Consider the following 19,761-nt stretch of genomic DNA (forward strand, 5'->3'; position numbering starts at 1 on the left):
AAGGTATTATATATAATGACATTATGGAATAGGATGGGGACAGGCCTGGTGCCACGGGGGGAGGGAGGAGTGTCGCCCCTTCAGTTTTGGGCAAAAGGATTTACTTAACTTGTAATAAAAAAATAGTTGTACTTTGTCAATGGCCAAACATTAATTTATTTACACGTGTAAAATAAATATAGTACATATAGTAATAAATATAGAAAATACAGTAATAAATATAGTAAATTAATTAATTACTACGTAAATAATTTACTTCGTACACTGTGCAGATGGCTGTATACTCCTAGTTGCAGCACCCACGATATATACAGTAAAAAGCCTCAGGCACTGTGTTAGATTTGTTTTCGACGTTATATATGCGTTTATTAATGTTGTCGATTTTACGGTTGCAATTAGATGTTGATAATACGTCGCAGCGACGTATACACAGATGCAGCCATTCAAAATGGGTGGGGTATTTCGTGGTATACCCCGGTGGGCGTGTCACATTAAAACGCAGTATCATGCAGTATCACGCAGTGTATCGCGTCATTTGAGGTCATGCTGGAACCTCTCATGTACAGCATTTGAGCTTGGACAAAAGTTGGACAAAAGTACACAACCTACCTTTATCAGAAATATTTATGCATCAAAGCCTTTACCGAAGATATTACTAATAGTATTAATAATGAATGACTTTGGACAAGCTGTAAACTCAAAGTATTATGCTGGTCCACATTCTTTCTAACCGTCATTTTAAACGAAAATACTTTTAGTTTTTTCTTTGACAAACACCACAGCATTTCGTGGATAATTTCTTAAGCACATTTGTACAAGCACTTGGAATCTGTCCAAGCCCTACTTTGTCAGGCATTTTCTTTTACTGCAACGGACATAAAAACTCCCTTGCTTTTAACAGAGCGTTTCATAATTTCTAACTACAAAAATTATTTAAACTGCAACACTTATCATTCAACCAGGGCTCAAAATATCACAAGGATCCTCAAGAGCACATCAAAGACTGTATTAAAAGATACTTGTATCCGATACATGAGAATCCAGGCTTTTTTTCTCAACACTTTCTTTTCCGTATACCAGATATTATGGAACTACTTCAGAAGGCTGTCAGCCAGTCAGATTCCAGGAATCAGTACTTTAAAGAAAATTCGATTTCTCCCTAAACATTTTAAGCATCGAAGTCTTTAACTAACATGTGAAATAGTGGCAGTTTTAAGCTTTTCTGCTAATATAATATGGAATTGCGTATCTAAAGAAATTAATAACGATATGATTATATTTGTGTACTGCGACAGGGCTGTGTAGGGCTGTTTCGCCTCACAATCAGACAAATGCAACATAAATTGGGCTGTGTAGTCTTCTAAGTATCTTAATAAACTTTCAGCATAGCTTTCTCCCCGTTTAGATTTATTTTTCTTGGGATCTTGGGATCAAACGTGGAAAGATTAGATTGTAATCGTTTTTATTTTTTAAATACATTTTAGAAAAGTGTAATCTATACTAAAAAGCTGTACACCACCTGCTATAAAGATACATATTGTAATACTTTCGGTCTCAGATAGGACGGACACAAGAACTCAGACTTGCAGAGTTAAAGCAAGTTAAAGCCTTGATTTTATATATCACCTTTAAAAGTGGCATCACCAAGCAATACAGATTACAAAGTAAATACCCAACACTGATTGCACCCATCTGTCATGTTAATAAAGACCTTTAAATTGAATTTAGTTTTATTACTTGTTTTTCAGGAAGTTAAAAAAAAAACACTTGAATTACTTATCCAGTCTCTCGAACTAAAATTATTTTTCAATCAATGCAACTAACATTGGGCAACGTGTTTTTTTTAATCCAACATTGACAGCCACATCTTAAATCTTGTCAGTCAGCTCTTTTTTCTCTATCTGAATTGTGGCGATTCAAACAACCTGGGATAACAAGTGGTCTCAAAGTCACCGAGCTCACAGAGCTTCAACAACAGATGACAATTTCCTTAGTCCTTCCTTAGTCTTCCTGAAATTGTCAGATTATGAGTGAACAAAAGCATTTTATTAAAAACACGTTTGTGTTTGTTTGGGAGCTATATTATGTATTTTTCATATGTAAGAAATAATGATGTGTTCCTGCTTACACATTGCACGACTTTAAAAGCTAGAAAAACAGGTTTCGATTCACATTATCTGGCGAGCCTTGTTTTGTCAAAGGAAAATTCTATTCTACTCTGAGAATGTAGGGGGAGGAAGAATGTCCCTTGTCTTTTTACTTACTCCAATACACCAATGCATTAGCATGTTAAAGCGATTTCATTGAGGAGCCTAGCTTTCTTAACTAGTAAGTACTGTACTTACTGGGTTTTGAAGGGGGGGAGGTGTCTTTTGCTGGAAATCTCGACCCCTTCTACTTTGAAAATACCTGTGAAACAGGTTTAATTTGTCACAGCCAGCACTCCCGCAGAGAGGGGGGTTGTACTTGCAGTGCATCGGTATAGATGGGAAAGCCAGAGCCGAGTCAAGTCTAGCCATGTGTGAGTCTAGTCTCACAGAGCTTCAACAGCAGATGACAACTTGTGAGTTTGATTAAGAATGAATAAAAACATTTCATTAATAACGCGTTTGCGTTTGTCTGGGTGCTGAAAAAGTAAAAAACAATTACTTTTTGACAATGAAGAACTGTGTGTGTCTCTCTCTCTGCTGGCGTTTGTAATCGTTTTTATTTTTAAATACATTTTAGCAAAGTAATGTACCATAAAAGTATTGTGAGACATATTTGGGTTAACATGTTCAGTGTTCAGTGTGTGGTAATTTGTTTGGTGCAAGTGAAGTTTTATTTAAAATCTGACCCAGGGAAAAGTGTGGTGTGGACGGCTGAGGAGAGAATGCAGGCTCACGCTGTGTCCGTTATTCTTTTTGTCTTTTTGAGCCAGTGAAAGCTCTGTTGTCCTTCACATGAATGCCTGAATCATTGTACCGAACCCAGGATTTTACAGTATTTTTTTCTTTAAAATACCAATAACAGCAACATACAGTTTACATAATATGTTGATGTTCCAAAATTAATATAGTTTATGACCTTTATGACGTTTGTTATGCTCTTCGTTAATGTCTAAGCCGGAACACATCATTATATCTCATTTTGTATTTCTTTAAAAAAAAAATCGTTTGCCCAGCCTAACAGTAATGTTGTTATTGTTTTTATCCTGTAAAGCGCTTTGAGGAGCCACCTTTAAAGGCGCCATATACAATAAAGTTCATTATTATTACTATTGTTAATTTGCTGGACAGAGAGGTGAACATTATTACGCAGAAGACAAAGATAGCGATTTACGTTGCATTGTGCATTGTGCTGCTATAATACAGTTTTAAATAATTAAAAGTCTAAACACTATCAGCTTTATTTATGGGTTTTAAATAAAGGCGATTTAAACGTGATTTAAATCAATATAAATGTTTATATTGCAATGCATAGGTGACTATTCATTGTTATTAAAATGACTTAAATTCGATCAAGTTGTGATATTTAGAAATATAAATTTGTTTGGTGCGAGTGAAGTTTTATTTAATCTCTGACCCAGGGAAATGTTTTATTTTTTCAAAGATGTGATATATAGTAAATTCGACGAATCACTGCCCACTGGGTGTGCGGACCTTTTCTTATTTACCTTGTGCAATCGTGTTTCATAAAATGTAATTGTATTATAGCATGAACCCCTGGCGATTTTCTTGATACGTTATATGTGCTCTTGTTTGTATTGTATGTATTTTTGTTGTACAAATAAAAAGTAAAAAGCACAATTTTCCGGATGCAGCTGCTGTAAAAAAATTACTCCAATACACCAATGAACAGACCCACTCACCTCTTAGTGTGCACAGTGCATGTCACAGCGCTTCCTGCTTTCACTTCAATACGCGTCCTGATGTACCCCGGTCTCCCGCGTGACAGGTGGGGATAATCACCACTATACTAACGAGGAAGACATCGCTCTCTCCGACCCCCGGCATCATATCCCGACCCACCATGCTGGAAGCCGACGCGTGCTGTGATTCCTTTATGGAGCAGAAATGAAAACCGAGGAGCCGAGAGATCATTTCAGCATTTCGCATGTGAATGGAAAACACAAACGACCAACTTGGAATGACTTGCTTTTGACGCTTTTCAAAGCATTCTTTGTGCATCAAACAGACCCACTCACCTCTTAATGTGGAGGGATCTGCACAGTGCATGTTTCCTGCTTTCACTTCAATGCGCGTCCTGATATTGATTTTTTTTCGTGTGCCGTGCGGAGGCTCTGAAAGCGAGAGCAATGAAAAGGTGCACGGCGCTGTGAAAGAAACGGAGGTAAAGACGTCTCTATACATGGATGACGTCACCCTCCTCCTCTCTGACAATGCCTCAATTAGCAGAGCACTGCAGTGTTGTGATCAGTTCTCTTTGGCTTCCTCTGCAAAAATTAACAAATCTAAGAGTGAGATTTTTTATCAGAACTGGAGGGAGACAAAAGAAGGACATGATCTCAGGCTGCAAGAGAAGAGAATTAAGGTCCTGGGGGTGTATTTTGGAGAAGAGATAGGAACAGTAAATTGGCAGAACAATTTGCCAATCTTAAACAAAAAACTGATGCAATGGAAGGACCGAGACCTCACCATGACAGGGAAGGTGCTGGTCATCAAAGCCGAGCTCTTGCCTGTCTTGAATTTTCTGGCTTCTACCTTCCCAATCCAACACCGTGTTGCGGCGGCGCTGAGGAGATTGATGTTTCAATTTCTATGGGGTGGGAAGCAGGAAAGACTCAGAAGGGAAATAATGTACAGGCCGCTACCCTCAGGGGGGAAGTCTGTCCCAGATATTGCTACGAAGCTACGAAGCAGAAAATCTGTGGGAAATAGAGAGCATAGGTCAATATCTCAAGAAACTGTGAAAAACATTATCATGTTTAAGTAAAGAATGTGATTTGAACCAGAAAAAAAGAAATTGTTGCTATTTAACTGGTACCGTGTCAAAATGTAATGAGATGTGATCATATATACTGTTTTAAGTATGTATATTAATGTAAAGCTTTCTAATTTGTGATGTCCTGTATTTTTTTTGTGAAAAGAAAATAAAGTTCATAAAAATCGAAATCGGTTCACCCAGGGCGAGGCTCGGCCATTGCACTCCGGCTGTGCTGACCCCTGCGAATTCCCCAAATGTGGGAATCTCGACTGCATAATTTCTGGTAGTGGGGGACTGCGTTCGCGCTCTCCCCTGATGTGCTTGGTCCAATATCGGATACGGAAGAGTTACGACACCATGAGCTGCGATACAATCCCAGTTCGAAGGGAGTCGATTCCACTGCTGGTTCTCGGTTTCTTTTAGTTAGAGGTCCGGAGAAGCATTTCAAGCTTGTTGCACTACTCCTTCCGGACATTCATTCCTTTTTCAAAGTCAGTCGTTTTGCTGTAGTCTGCATTATTTAGGCTGATTATCGAGGTTAGCCTTTATTTGGTCATGGGGGCCTCGGTACTGTATGCTAATTCTCAAGACAATTTCACCCGTTTTCTGATTGCTCGGTTCTGTACCAGTGCAGACATGTCAAACAGTGAATGGCTGTACCTCTATTGTATCCGTGCTCAATGAATGAAATCAGTAATAAATGAATATATGTATAGTTATACGAAAAACAAGTGGTTTATCGACTCATCTTCATTTGCAGATTTAGAGGCATCTTCGATATTCGGAGACCCCTGCTGGCCGAGAGAGCAAAAGCTTGCAGCACCTGGTATTCCCAGGCAGTCTCCCATGCAAGCACTAACCAGGCCTGACCCTACTTAGCTTCAGAGATCAGACACGTTCAGGGTGGTGTGGCCGCAGGCGAAAGTAATAGAAAGTAATAGCACTTTGGCGAGACACGGGTGCTTGTGTATTAGCGTGAGCGTTTTTTATTCTGATCAGGAACAGTTTTACAAGTCCGCAAAGGATCGAGGAAAGGTTTATCGCCAGCTGAAAAGAGACACAGCGCTTCGGCTGTGGAGACTTGTTCGGCTGGCGTTCGGAGAGTCGCGTTTTTCAGAATTGTATTGAGATCGTTTTCCACAGAGCTCAGATGTCAAAGCACAGAAGCAGCTCTCCACAGCGATCCTCTATAGCGCCCTTTCTCCCGCAGCTCCGTCCTCATTGGAAGGAAGCAAGAGTGAAAGGCTGAAGTGAAATAGAGCGGGGACGAAGGCAGTGAAGAGAGAGAACGTGGGAAGAAGAGAAAAACGCAAGGGAAAAAAAGCAGCGTCGTAAAAGAGGTGACGGAGCTGTCCTCTCAATAAGAAGGGTGCCAGCGAGCCTTGCTCTCGCTTATGGCCACACCCCCTTGAGCACGCCTGATCTCGTCTGATCTCGGAAGCTAAACAGGGCTGGGCCTGGTTAGTACTTGGATGGGAGACCGCCTGGGAATACCAGGTGCTGTAAGCTTTTAAGTGCAGGAGGCGCCCTATCCCCGCTCGCTCGCTCATTCCCCTGTTCACACGTGCAGTGCGGCTTGTCCGTCTGTTTATTTGTCAGCTTTGGCGAGACACGGGTGCTTGTGTATTAGCGTGAGCGTTTTTTATTCTGATCAGGAACAGTTTTACAAGTCCGCAAAGGATTGAGGAAAGGTTTATCGCCAGCTGAAAAGAGACACAGCGCTTCGGCTGTGGAGACTTGTTCGGCTGGCGTTCGGAGAGTCGCGTTTTTCAGAATTGTATTGAGATCGTTTTCCACAGAGCTCAGATGTCAAAGCACAGCAGCAGCTCTCCACAGCGATCCTCTATAGCGCCCTTTCTCCCGCAGCTCCGTCCTCATTGGAAGGATGCAAGAGTGAAAGGCTGAAGTGAAATAGAGCGGGGACGAAGGCAGTGAAGAGAGAGAACGTGGGAAGAAGAGAAAAACGCAAGGGAAAAAAAGCAGCGTCGTAAAAGAGGTGACGGAGCTGTCCTCTCAATAAGAAGGGTGCCAGCGAGCCTTGCTCTCGCTTACGGCCACACCCCCTTGAGCACGCCTGATCTCGTCTGATCTTGGAAGCTAAACAGGGATGGGCCTGGTTAGTACTTGGATGGGAGACCGCCTGGGAATACCAGGTGCTTTAAGCTTTTAAGCGCAGGAGGCGCCCTATCCCCGCTCGCTCGCTCATTCCCCTGTTCACACGTGCATTGCGGCTTGTCCGTCTGTTTATTTGTCAGCTTTGGCGAGACACGGGTGCTTGTGTATTAGCGTGAGCGTTTTTTATTCTGATCAGGAACAGTTTTACAAGTCCGCAAAGGATCGAGGAAAGGTTTATCGCCAGCTGAAAAGAGACACAGCGCTTCGGCTGTGGAGACTTGTTCGGCTGGCGTTCGGAGAGTCACGTTTTTCAGAATTGTATTGAGATCGTTTTCCACAGAGCTCAGATGTCAAAGCACAGCAGCAGCTCTCCACAGCGATCCTCTATAGCGCCCTTTCTCCCGCAGCTCCGTCCTCATTGGAAGGAAGCAAGAGTGAAAGGCTGAAGTGAAATAGAGCGGGGACGAAGGCAGTGAAGAGAGAGAACGTGGGAAGAAGAGAAAAACGCAAGGGAAAAAAAGCAGCGTCGTAAAAGAGGTGACGGAGCTGTCCTCTCAATAAGAAGGGTGCCAGCGAACCTTGCTCTCGCTTACGGCCACACCCCCTTGAGCACACCTGATCTCGGAAGCTAAACAGGGATGGGCCTGGTTAGTACTTGGATGGGAGACCGCCTGGGAATACCAGGTGCTGTAAGCTTTTAAGCACAGGAAGCGCCCTATCCCCGCTCGCTCGCTCATTCCCCTGTTCACACGTGCAGTGCGGCTTGTCCTTCTGTTTATTTGTCAGCTTTGGCGAGACACGGGTGCTTGTGTATTAGCGTGAGCGTTTTTTATTCTGATCATGAACAGTTTTACAAGTCCGCAAAGGATCGAGGAAAGGTTTATCGCCAGCTGAAAAGAGACACAGCGCTTCGGCTGTGGAGACTTGTTCGGCTGGCGTTCGGAGAGTCGCGTTTTTCAGAATTGTATTGAGATCGTTTTCCACAGAGCTCAGATGTCAAAGCACAGCAGCAGCTCTCCACAGCGATCCTCTATAGCGCCCTTTCTCCCGCAGCTCCGTCCTCATTGGAAGGAAGCAAGAGTGAAAGGCTGAAGTGAAATAGAGCGGGAACGAAGGCAGTGAAGAGAGAGAACGTGGGAAGAAGAGAAAAACGCAAGGGAAAAAAAGCAGCGTCGTAAAAGAGGTGACGGAGCTGTCCTCTCAATAAGAAGGGTGCCAGGGAGCCTTGCTCTCGCTTACGGCCACACCCCCTTGAGCACGCCTGATCTCGTCTGATCTCGGAAGCTAAACAGGGATGGGCCTGGTTAGTACTTCGATGGGAGACTGCCTGGGAATACCAGGTGCTGCAAGCTTTTAAGCGCAGGAGGCGCCCTATCCCCGCTCGCTCGCTCGTTCTACTGTTCACACGTGCAGTGTGGCTTGTCCGTCTGTTTATTTGTCAGCTTTGGCGAGACACGGGTGCTTGTGTATTAGCGTGAGCGTTTTTTATTCTGATCAGGAACAGTTTTACAAGTCCGCAAAGGATCGAGGAAAGGTTTATCGCCAGCTGAAAAGAGACACAGTGCTTCGGCTGTGGAGACTTGTTCGGCTGGCGTTCGGAGAGTCGCGTTTTTCAGAATTGTATTGAGATCGTTTTCCACAGAGCTCAGATGTCAAAGCACAGCAGCAGCTCTCCACAGCGATCCTCTATAGCGCCCTTTCTCCCGCAGCTCCGTCCTCATTGGAAGGAAGCAAGAGTGAAAGGGTGAAGTGAAATAGAGCGGGGACGAAGGCAGTGAAGAGAGAGAACGTGGGAAGAAGAGAAAAACGCAAGGGAAAAAAAGCAGCGTCGTAAAAGAGGTGACGGAGCTGTCCTCTCAATAAGAAGGGTGCTAGCGAGCCTTGCTCTCGCTTACGGCCACACCCCCTTGAGCACGCCTGATCTTGTCTGATCTCGGAAGCTAAACAGGGATGGGCCTGGTTAGTACTTGGATGGGAGACCGCCTGGGAATACCAGGTGCTGTAAGCTTTTAAGCGCAGGAGTCGCCCTATCCCCGCTCGCTCGCTCATTCCCCTGTTCACACGTGCAGTGCGGCTTGTCCGTCTGTTTATTTGTCAGCTTTGGCGAGACACGGGTGCTTGTGTATTAGCGTGAGCGTTTTTTATTCTGATCAGGAACAGTTTTACAAGTCCGCAAAGGATCGAGGAAAGGTTTATCGCCAGCTGAAAAGAGACACAGCGCTTCGGCTGTGGAGACTTGTTCGGCTGGCGTTCGGAGAGTCGCGTTTTTCAGAATTGTATTGAGATCGTTTTCCACAGAGCTCAGATGTCAAAGCACAGCAGCAGCTCTCCACAGCGATCCTCTATAGCGCCCTTTCTCCCACAGCTCCGTCCTCATTGGAAGGAAGCAAGAGTGAAAGGCTGAAGTGAAATAGAGCGGGACGAAGGCAGTGAAGAGAGAGAACGTGGGAAGAAGAGAAAAACGCAAGGGAAAAAAAGCAGCGTCGTAAAAGAGGTGACGGAGCTGTCCTCTCAATAAGAAGGGTGCCAGCGAGCCTTGCTCTCACTTACGGCCACACCCCCTTGAGCACGCCTGATCTCGGAAGCTAAACAGGGATGGGCCTGGTTAGTACTTGGATGGGAGACCGCCTGGGAATACCAGGTGCTGTAAGCTTTTAAGCGCAGGAGGCGCCCTATCCCCGCTCGCTCGCTCATTCCCCTGTTCACACGTGCAGTGCGGCTTGTCCGTCTGTTTATTTGTCAGCTTTGGCGAGACACGGGTGCTTGTGTATTAGCGTGAGCGTTTTTTATTCTGATCAGGAACAGTTTTACAAGTCCGCAAAGGATCGAGGAAAGGTTTATCGCCAGCTGAAAAGAGACACAGCGCTTCGGCTGTGGAGACTTGTTCGGCTGGCGTTCGGAGAGTCGCGATTTTCAGAATTGTATTGAGATCGTTTTCCACAGAGCTCAGATGTCAAAGCACAGCAGCAGCTCTCCACAGCGATCCTCTATAGCGCCCTTTCTCCCGCAGCTCCGTCCTCATTGGAAGGAAGCAAGAGTGAAAGGCTGAAGTGAAATAGAGCGGGGACGAAGGCTGTGAAGAGAGAGAGAAGGTGGGAAGAAGAGAAAAACGCAAGGGAAAAAAAGCAGCGTCGTAAAAGAGGTGACGGAGCTGTCCTCTCAATAAGAAGGGTGCCAGCGAGCCTTGCTCTCGCTTACGGCCACACCCCCTTGAGCACACCTGATCTTGTCTGATCTCGAAAGCTAAACAGGGATGGGCCTGGTTAGTACTTGGATGGGAGACCGCCTGGGAATACCAGGTGCTGTAAGCTTTTAAGCACAGGAGGCGCCCTATCCCCGCTCGCTCGCTCATTCCCCTGTTCACACGTGCAGTGCGGCTTGTCCGTCTGTTTATTTTTCAGCTTTGGCGAGACACGGGTGCTTGTGTATTAGCGTGAGCGTTTTTTATTCTGATCAGGAACAGTTTAACAAGTCCGCAAAGGATCGAGGAAAGGTTTATCGCCAGCTGAAAAGAGACACAGCGCTTCGGCTGTGGAGACTTGTTCGGCTTGTTCGGCGTTCAGAGAGTCGCGTTTTTCAGAATTGTATTGAGATCGTTTTCCACAGAGCTCAGATGTCAAAGCACAGCAGCAGCTCTCCACAGCGATCCTCTATAGCGCCCTTTCTCCCGCAGCTCCGTCCTCATTGGAAGGAAGGAAGAGTGAAAGGCAGAAGTGAAATAGAGCGGGGACGAAGGCAGTGAAGAGAGAGAACGTGGGAAGAAGAGAAAAACGCAAGGGAAAACAAGCAGCGTCATAAGAGGTGACGGAGCTGTCCTCTCAATAAGAAGGGTGCCAGCGAGCCTTGCTCTTGCTTATGGCCACACCCCCTTGAGCACGCCTGATCTCGTCTGATCTCGGAAGCTAAACAGGGATGGGCCTGGTTAGTACTTGGATGGGAGACCGCCTGGGAATGCCAGGTGCTGTAAGCTTTTAAGCGCAGGAGACGCCCTATCCCCGCTCGCTCGCTCATTCCCCTGTTCACACGTGCAGTGCGGCTTGTCCGTCTGTTTATTTGTCAGCTTTGGCGAGACACGGGTGCTTGTGTATTAGCGTGAGCGTTTTTTATTCTGATCAGCAACAGTGTTACAAGTCCGCACAGGATCGAGGAAAGGTTTATCGCCAGCTGAAAAGAGACACAGCGCTTCGGCTGTGGAGACTTTATTAATAAGGCCCCTCAGTAGTTGAGATCTCTGTTATACCCATCTAGAAACATGCAATCAGCATGTTATTGCTGAAGCAATAGTCACAACATTATTCCACACCTGGGTGAGATGCGAGTTATGATGACAGTCATGCTTTCTACACCTTATACTGAGCTCAGAAATGGACCAAGCGGACATCTCACGAGCAGATCCCTCTGCGTATAAGAAAGGCAACTTGTCTCAGCAAAAATACCACGGATTCACATCCAAAATATGATAAAAAGGCAAAAACCCCACACTTGGAATGGAAACGTACCCTAAAAAGGAAACACGGTTTTAAAACGAACTTGATTTTCCCCTGGAGAAACCTTTTTATGGACACACATCGCATCTATTACACATGTAGAACTAAATATAAAGATAAAACTTAATATAAGAAGTCATGACATATCACACATGACGAAGTCTGGTCCAGAATAAACAGTTTACACTGACCCACCTTTATTTACCCTGGTCACTCACTTCTATTAACTGTTTAACTGGGTAACAAATTAATATTTGTTTCAATTTGGGATCTACACCTGGGAGCCCTGAAATGTTGGCCAGAGGGGAGAAGCTGATATTCAGACGTGAGAATATATTAAAAAAAAGGATCTGATGTTGTTTTTCACCTGTCTAATCAAAGCTTGTTCAAAAATTATCTTATTATAGAACACACGAGTTTATAATCATACTCATTCCACTTTTTAACCCCGTATATATGCACAATATGAAACGTATATACACTAAATCTCACGTGTGACTCCCATAATATACATTTCTTTACGAAAATTAGGAACACTTACTACAATTATCAACCCCCCATGACGAGGCAATATTTCATACCTTTGTTTCTTTGTGGGTTCAAATCTGTCCTGTCGTTTCACACGTAATGTTTTGGTAGTTATCTCAATTTTCCTTTGCAATTATCTCCAAGATCATCATCAACTTTTTGTAAAACGCTATGGACAACTGATATTTAAAGAAAGTCCTGTACCAAAACGTCTTCGTAGGGAAAGACAACTTTTTTTTTCCTTACGTTAGTCGCTACACGGTTACTCAAAAAATCCATTCACCGCCTTTAAAAAAAAGTTTCGTTTTTTATTGTGGTTCACTGACATTTCTGTCACAATTCTGAGGGACCCCAAATAAAATTCACTTGCCGGTATAAAGACGCCGGCGAGGATAAGACAGGTATCGAGCCACCTGCGTATCTAGCGGACGTTTAAAATAAAAAAAATGGCGTGTAATGTTGCGAAGGGCTACTGTTTTTTTTTTATAGTTTGTCGATTGTAAGGGACGTGGGCCGCGACAGAAATACTGGACGGGGTGGGAAAAGGTTTATTGATGGTTTATTGTACCGCAACGGTCACAATTGACTCACCAGCAAAGATGGCGCCGAAGCCACATCGACTCCCTCCCGCTCTGCCTCGCACCGAAGCTCGAGCTGCGGAGCGCGACGCCAAACCGCCGGTCCACGGGCGCGGGCGCCGGACATAGACGTCATAAACCCTTCCGAGGCGCAGGAATTATAGATCACTGTAGTTTCTTCTGGACCCGGGTTAGGGACAGTGTGCCCTCCGTGAGAGTCTTCTGAGGAAGCCAGTGTCTCATGGGTGTCCAGGCTTGGTACCATCTGTCCATCACAGGACACACAGACACACACACTCACACACCCTGGATAGGACACCAGTCCATCACAGGACACACACACACACTCACTCACACACCCTGGACAGGACACCAGTCCATCACAGAACATACACACACCCTAGATAGGACACCAGTCCATCACAGGACACACACACACACACTCACACACCCTGGACAGGACACCAGTCACTCACAGGACACACACACACACTCACACACCCTGAACAGGACACCAGTCCCTCACAGGACACACACACACAACCTGGATAGGACACCAGTCCCTCACAGGACACTCAGACACACACACTCACACACCCTGGACAGGAACCAGTCCATCACATGACAAACACACACTCACTCACACACCCTGGACAGGACAGCACTCCATCACAGGACACACACACACCAGGGCCAGTTTTCCCAGAAGCCAATTAGCCCAAAAGCCTGTCTTTGGACCCGGAGAACACAGGGAGAACATGCAGACTCCACACAGACAGTCCCCCCCCCCGGGTCCAGACCCGAGCCCGGAGCCCCCCCGCGCTGAACCCCTCCGTACAGACGGCCGCACACAGCTCCATTGTTCCCGATTCCCGAGGTGATCTGTTAAAAGAAGCCGGTGTGTTGCCTCCAGGTGACATTTCCTACTGGAGTCAGGACAGGAGGCTCTTCTGTACACAGAAGGGGGTGGGGGTGGGGAACAAGCCGCCCAGCCCTGTGATTGAAGCCGATACCCCGGCTTCTCTCCAGACACAGCTGGGTGAGCTCCTCCAGTCAGTACAGGGGGCTCTACTGTACACAGAGGGTGGCGGGGGTGTGGAACAACTCCTTTGTTCGGGGCCTTGGGGCATTCTTGTTGTGAAAGGCGCTATATAAAAAAAACTGAATTGAAATTGAATCTTACAGGTTTGGGTTTTTCGGAGATCTTGTCAGAGATCTTGTCTGACGTGCCATTTCAAAAACGTAACGACACTCCTCACGTCCGAGCGCCGCCGGTCTGTGACGTAACGTATGCTTACACAACCATGACGGTTTCATCATGGACAACACGAAAGCCCGAAAAGTGGTTGACGTTTTAATTTGGCAATGCCACGATGGATCCCAGTTTTTTTTTTTATTTTGGGGGCCAAAGAGGACAAAAAAGGAAACGTCTGGAGGTGGATCGATGGTCATCTCTGCGGTTGTTCTGATGTTCTGGAAAAAACAAAACAAAAAAAAAACGGCTCGCTTGCCCGGTCGTGTAGTGTTTCCACACCCCACGCAAATCAACTTCTCTTCGCCCCCGGGGGCTCGTCGCCCGCCGCACCCCTCTCACGTGATAGGGGCTTCCCCCGGCTGTGACGTACTTACCCTACCCCCTTTTCCGCCAACGTCATACCGAAGGTCGCGCTTCGGGCCGCGGCGATGTTGACGGACTGTCTTGTAGCGTGAGAAGGGTTTAAATTTCGACTTAAGGAGTTGGCCATCGTTATATTTCGCGAGGTATCATACGGGGGGAAAAAGAACATTTATATTTATCAACCTACTAGTAATACTGGGTGGATGTCACGTTCCCCAAAGTTCAGTGCCTCTCTCTAATAAAGTAGAAACGCGACATTAAACTCCGTTCGAAACGGGAGAAATCACCAGGACACGATACAACTGACGTCCGGAAAAGAAAAAAAGAACTCCTATTCCCATTTGTAATGACCCCGTTGTGTTTTTCCCGGTGTGCGCTTATCTTTCGGAGACCGTTTCTCTCTGGTGTTGTTTTGCTGTTGGAATAAATGCCGAGGTGACCCTTCTGTGTGGAGTCTGCGTGTTCTCTCCAGCGGGTCGTTTCCTCCACCGCAGGGGCTGGTCGAACCGGGGTCTCCCAATCGTCACAGAAGTGTGTGTCGTTTTGGGTGGTGGTGGGGGGGTGCATCGGGGATACTGCGCCCCAAGGGGGTGACCTCTCACCTTACTCCGGACGAAGGGAGAAGACCTGTACCTTCACGAGTCCGGGTTGTGAAAACTTCTTCTGGCAGTTCAAAACGTTTCGAAGGGACTACAGCGCTACCCTGTTTTCCATTTGTATCGTGTATTATTAGACAGTCATAAGTATCTGTACTGATCACAGAGTCCCCCTCTCACTGCCAGGACTGAAGCCCAGTGCAGAACGAATAATAATAATAATTAATAAGTCTGGACTCTCCACTCAGAGCTCCTCCCAGGTCAGGGGGATCCCCTCCAGCCCCCCCAGTGTGCAGCCCCACCTGGATGATGCTCCAGTCCGCTCAGCACACAGCAGCTCTCAGTGGGGAGGAGAGCAGAGGGATGGAGCCAGTTCAGAGAGGGGGGTGATACGGAGGCCATGATGGGTCAAGACCAGGGGGGGAATCAGTCCAGGACACTGGGATAACACCCCTACTCTTCTCCAGAAACACCCCGGGATTGTTAACGAGCACAGAGAGTCAGGACCTCGGTTTTACGTCTCATCCGAAGGACGGCGCCTATTTACAGTCCAGTGTCCCCCGTCACTATACTGGGGCATCAGGACCCACACAGACTGCAGGGTGAGAGCGCCCCCTGCTGGCCCTACTCACACCTCTCCCAGCAGCAACCTTAGGGGGGGGGGGAGGGAAAAAACCAAAAGCTAAACAGATTTTTTTAAAAAAATGTTTATTGATGCTTAACAAAAGGTCATCAGTCCAGTCTGGGGCCCCTCAGCTTCAGTCCAGACCAGTCTGGGGCCCCTCAGCTTCAGTCCAGTCTGGGGCCCCTCAGCATCGGTCCAGCACAGTCTGGGGTCCCTCAGCTTCGGTCCAGCACAGACTGGGGTCCCTCAGCTTCGGTCCAGTCTGGGGTCCCTCAGCTTCGGTCCAGCACAGACTGGGGTCCCTCAGCTTCGGTCCAGTCTGGGGTCCCTCAGCTTCGGTCCAGATTGGGGTCCCTAAGCTTCAGTCCAGCACAGTCTGGGGTCCCTCAGCTTCGGTACAGCACAGCCTGAGGTCCCTCAGCTTTGGTCCAGTCCAGTCTGGGGCCTCTCAGCTCCAGTCTAGTCCAGTCTGGGGCCCCTCAGCTCCAGTCCAGTCCAGTCTGGTGTCCCTCAGCTCCAGTGCTGTCCAGTCTGGGGTCCCTCAGCTTCAGACCAGCACAGTCTGGGGTCCCTCAGCTTCGGTCCAGCACAGTCTGGGGTCCCTCAGCTTCAGTCCAGACTGGGGTCCCTCAGCTTCGGTCCAGCACAGTCTGGTGTCCCTCAGCTCCTGTCCAGTCCAGTCTGGGGTCCCTCAGCTTCGGTCCAGCACAGTCTGGGGTCCCTCAGCTTCGGTCCAGTCTGGTGTCTCTCAGCTCCGGTCCAGTCCAGTCTGGTGTCCCTAGGCTGCAGTCCAGTCGTCTGGTGTCCCTCAGCTCCGATCCAGTCCAATTCAGTCCAGTCCAGTCCAGTCCAGATCTTAGCAGGCACAGAACCAGGAAAGGAACCTGGAAAGAATATTGTTATTGCAGGTGTGAGGGACACAGACACAGACGTCACCATGACATCAAACAGCAAGAGGAGACTCCTCCTTGAATCACAGACACGACCGGGCGGCGCCCCCCTGTCTGCTCACCTGCACCTCCTCTTCCTCTTCTTGTCCTTCCCGGCAGCCTGCTCCTCCTCTCCCTCCCTCTTCCTCTCCTGACCCACGGTCTCCGCCGCCTCCATCGGCTCGTCCTGATCATCTGTCTCCACCGACACGCAGCTCAGGGAGTTTAAAAAGACGCACCAGCGCTTCTGAAGCAGAGACAGGAGAGTCACGTTAAGAGTCGGACTGGACACTCCAGTACATGAACACTACACTGGGAGAGAGGGGTTGATACAGACACACTGACTGGACACTCCAGGACATGAACACTGCACTGAGAGAGAGAGGGGTTCATACACACACACTGACTGGACACTCCAGTACATGAACACTGCACTGAGAGAGAGAGGGGTTCATACAGACACACTGACTGGACACTCCAGTACATGAACACTACACTGAGAGAGAGAGGGGTTCATACAGACACACTGACTGGACACTGGACAGGAGTAAAGAGAGGATCAGAGGATCACCTTCTTTTTCTTCTGTCTCACAGGAGGTGGTGATTGGACCTCCTCCAGCTGGAGTCCGAGGAGGGAGAGAGGGGGCAGGAGAGGGACAGCACAGGGAGAGAAAGAGAGAGACAGGTGAGTCAAGTGTCCCAAGAGTACAGAGACTCTGCTGAGATCACACTCGCAGTGAGTGACACCGACACTAACCAGCCTCAGGACAGCACTGCTAGAGCACCACAACCCAGACTCAACCACATCACAGCACAGATCAAACAGCAATATCTCACACATTGGGACACACACACACAAACACAACATAAACTGGAATGCTACAGAACCTTAAACAGACAATACACACTAGCTGAATATTTGACCAAAATAAAAAATAACAAACAGAAACAGACCCTGACGAAGTACAGGCTCAGTGACCACAACCTGGCCATAGAAACTGGGCGACACAGGCAGACCTGGCTGCCCAGAGAGGACAGGCTGTGCTCCCACTGCCAGCGGGGAGAAATAGAGACAGAGGTGCACTTCCTACTGCACTGTGACAGATACTCTGGGATTAGAGAAACATTCTTCCCGAAATTCAGAAATCTAATCCCAGAGTTCCCACACCTGCCAGAATCACAACGGGTCCCAATCCTACTGGGAGAGGGAGGAGGGAACTCAGTTGATCTGGCAGCCCAGTATGTGATCTCCTGTCACAGCCTGAGGAACAGTGAGTCTGTCTCCCAATAATGCTCCAGCCGCCTACAGTATATGTCAATATTTTATAATATGTCTTTGTTGTAAATGTCTGTAACATCTCTGCTTTACGCAGAGAGTGGCGGCGGTTGGATGTCAAGGCCTGACGATACCGCATTACGCAGAGAGTGGAGGGGTGGGATGTCAGGGCCTGACGACACTGCTTTATGCAGAGAATGGAGGGGTGGGTGTCAGGGCCATACGACACTTCTTTATTCAGAGAGTGGAGGGGGTGGGATGTCAGGGCTAGATGACACTGCTTTACACAGAGAGTGGAGAGGTGGGTGTCAAGGCTATACGACAGTGCTTTCCGCAGAGAGTGGTGGGGGTGTGATGTCAGGGCCATAGGACAGTGCTTTACACAGAGAGTGGCGGGGCTAGGATGTCAGGGCCATATGACACTGCTTTACACAGAGAGTGGTGGGGGTGGGATGTCAGGGCTTGACGACACTGCTTTATGCAGAGAGTGGAGGGGTGGGATGTCAGGGCTATACGACAGTGCTTTCGGCAGAGAGTGGTGGGGGTGTGATGTCAGGGCCATACGACACTTCTTTACGCAGGGAGTGGCAGGGGTGGGATGTCAGGGCCTGACGATACTACTTTACACAGTTAGTGGTGGGGATGGGATGTCAGGGCCATACGACACTTCTTTACGCAGAGAGTGGCAGGGCCTGACGACACTGCTTTATGCAAAAAATGGAGGGGTGGGTGTCAGGGCTATATGACAGTGCTTTCCGCAGAGAGTGGTGGGGGTGTGATGTCAGGGCCATACAGCAGTGCTTTACACAGAGAGTGGTGGGGGTGTGATGTCAGGGCCATACGACAGTGCTTTACACAGAGAGTGGCGGGGGAGGGATGTCAGGGCTTGACAACACTGCTTTATGCAGAGAGTGGAGGGATTGGTGTCAGGGCCATATGACACTACTTTACACAGAGAGTGGTGGGAGTGGGATGTCAGGGCCTGACGACACTGCTTTATTCAAAGAGTGGAGGGGTGGGTGTCAGGGCTATACGACAGTGCTTAATGCAGAGAGTGGAGGGTTGGGTGTCAGGGCTATACGACAGTGCTTTCCGCAGAGAGTGGTGGGGGTGTGATGTCAGAGCCATACGACACTTCTTTACGCAGGGAGTGGCAGGGGTGGGATGTCAGGGCCTGACGATACTTATTTACGCAGAGAGTGGCAGGGGTGGGATGTCAGGGCCTGAAGATACTGCTTTTCTCAGAGAGCGGAGGAGGTGGGATACGACCTCTCAGTGGGGCCAGCAGGGGGCACTCACCCTGCGGTCTGTGTGGGTCTTAATGCCCCAGTGTAGAGACGGGGGACACGATCTGGCCCACCAGCGACGAGCAGGTTACAAGATCTAGACAAAGGGAGCAACTCTTAGTCGTATGAGCTTAGTCACACATCGCAGCGATTAAAAAAACAAAACAAACATATTATGTCTGTTACTAACGACTTTTTTTTCCTACATTGAAAGTCACTTTCCCGGGTGATTTTCTAGCACGACTGGGGCTCTTCATTTCTCCTCGGTGTCTCATCGCGGGCGGATTTGAAACAGACCACAGAAGGTGGTCACACACTATATTATTATTTAGAGACAGGCTCACTGTCTGTATCTCAGGCTGGGACAGTAAATCACACTGTATTATTATTATTAATATTATTGAGAGTCTGGCTCACTGTTCCCCAGGCTGGGACAGGAGATCACATACTGTATTATTATTGATTGACAGGCTCACTGTTCCTCAGGCTGGGACAGGAGATCACACACTGTATTATTATTGAGAGACAGGCTCACTGTCTGTTCCTCAGGCTGGGACAGAGGATCCCACATTGTATTATTATTATTGAGAGACAGGCTTACTCTCTGTTCCTCAAGCTGAGACAGGACATCACATACTATATTATTATTGATTGACAGGCTCACTGTTCCTCAGGCTGGGACAGGAGATCACACACTGTATTATTATTATTGAGAGACAGGCTCACTGTCTGTTCCTCAGGCTGGGACAGAGGATCACACACTGTATTATTATTATTTAGAGAGAGGCTCACTGTCT

At 47.6% G+C, this 19,761-nt stretch overlaps 5 non-coding genes and 4 pseudogenes across 5 annotated transcripts; all 9 read left to right on the forward strand.

The window, feature by feature from the left end:
* Positions 1 to 5,070: 5,070 nt before the first annotated feature.
* Positions 5,071 to 5,241, forward strand: LOC138243552 (U1 spliceosomal RNA). The gene has a single exon (XR_011192207.1). It is a non-coding gene; the product is annotated as a U1 spliceosomal RNA (small nuclear RNA).
* Positions 5,242 to 6,316: 1,075 nt separating this feature from the next.
* On the forward strand, positions 6,317 to 6,435 carry LOC138244837 (5S ribosomal RNA). The gene has a single exon (XR_011193452.1). It is a non-coding gene; the product is annotated as a 5S ribosomal RNA (ribosomal RNA).
* A 537-nt stretch (positions 6,436 to 6,972) lies between these two features.
* On the forward strand, positions 6,973 to 7,091 carry LOC138218214 (5S ribosomal RNA; annotated as a pseudogene).
* A 537-nt stretch (positions 7,092 to 7,628) lies between these two features.
* Positions 7,629 to 7,737, forward strand: LOC138218759 (5S ribosomal RNA; annotated as a pseudogene).
* Positions 7,738 to 8,274: 537 nt separating this feature from the next.
* LOC138218047 (5S ribosomal RNA) lies at positions 8,275 to 8,393 on the forward strand (annotated as a pseudogene).
* Positions 8,394 to 8,930: 537 nt separating this feature from the next.
* Positions 8,931 to 9,049, forward strand: LOC138216842 (5S ribosomal RNA). Its single transcript, XR_011180554.1, has one exon. It is a non-coding gene; the product is annotated as a 5S ribosomal RNA (ribosomal RNA).
* Positions 9,050 to 9,585: 536 nt separating this feature from the next.
* On the forward strand, positions 9,586 to 9,694 carry LOC138219006 (5S ribosomal RNA; annotated as a pseudogene).
* A 539-nt stretch (positions 9,695 to 10,233) lies between these two features.
* Positions 10,234 to 10,352, forward strand: LOC138217381 (5S ribosomal RNA). The gene has a single exon (XR_011181093.1). It is a non-coding gene; the product is annotated as a 5S ribosomal RNA (ribosomal RNA).
* Positions 10,353 to 10,892: 540 nt separating this feature from the next.
* On the forward strand, positions 10,893 to 11,011 carry LOC138216522 (5S ribosomal RNA). Its single transcript, XR_011180234.1, has one exon. It is a non-coding gene; the product is annotated as a 5S ribosomal RNA (ribosomal RNA).
* Positions 11,012 to 19,761: the final 8,750 nt, after the last annotated feature.

This window comes from Lepisosteus oculatus, chromosome 14 (assembly GCF_040954835.1).
Source record: "Lepisosteus oculatus isolate fLepOcu1 chromosome 14, fLepOcu1.hap2, whole genome shotgun sequence".
Classification (NCBI taxonomy): domain Eukaryota; kingdom Metazoa; phylum Chordata; class Actinopteri; order Semionotiformes; family Lepisosteidae; genus Lepisosteus; species Lepisosteus oculatus.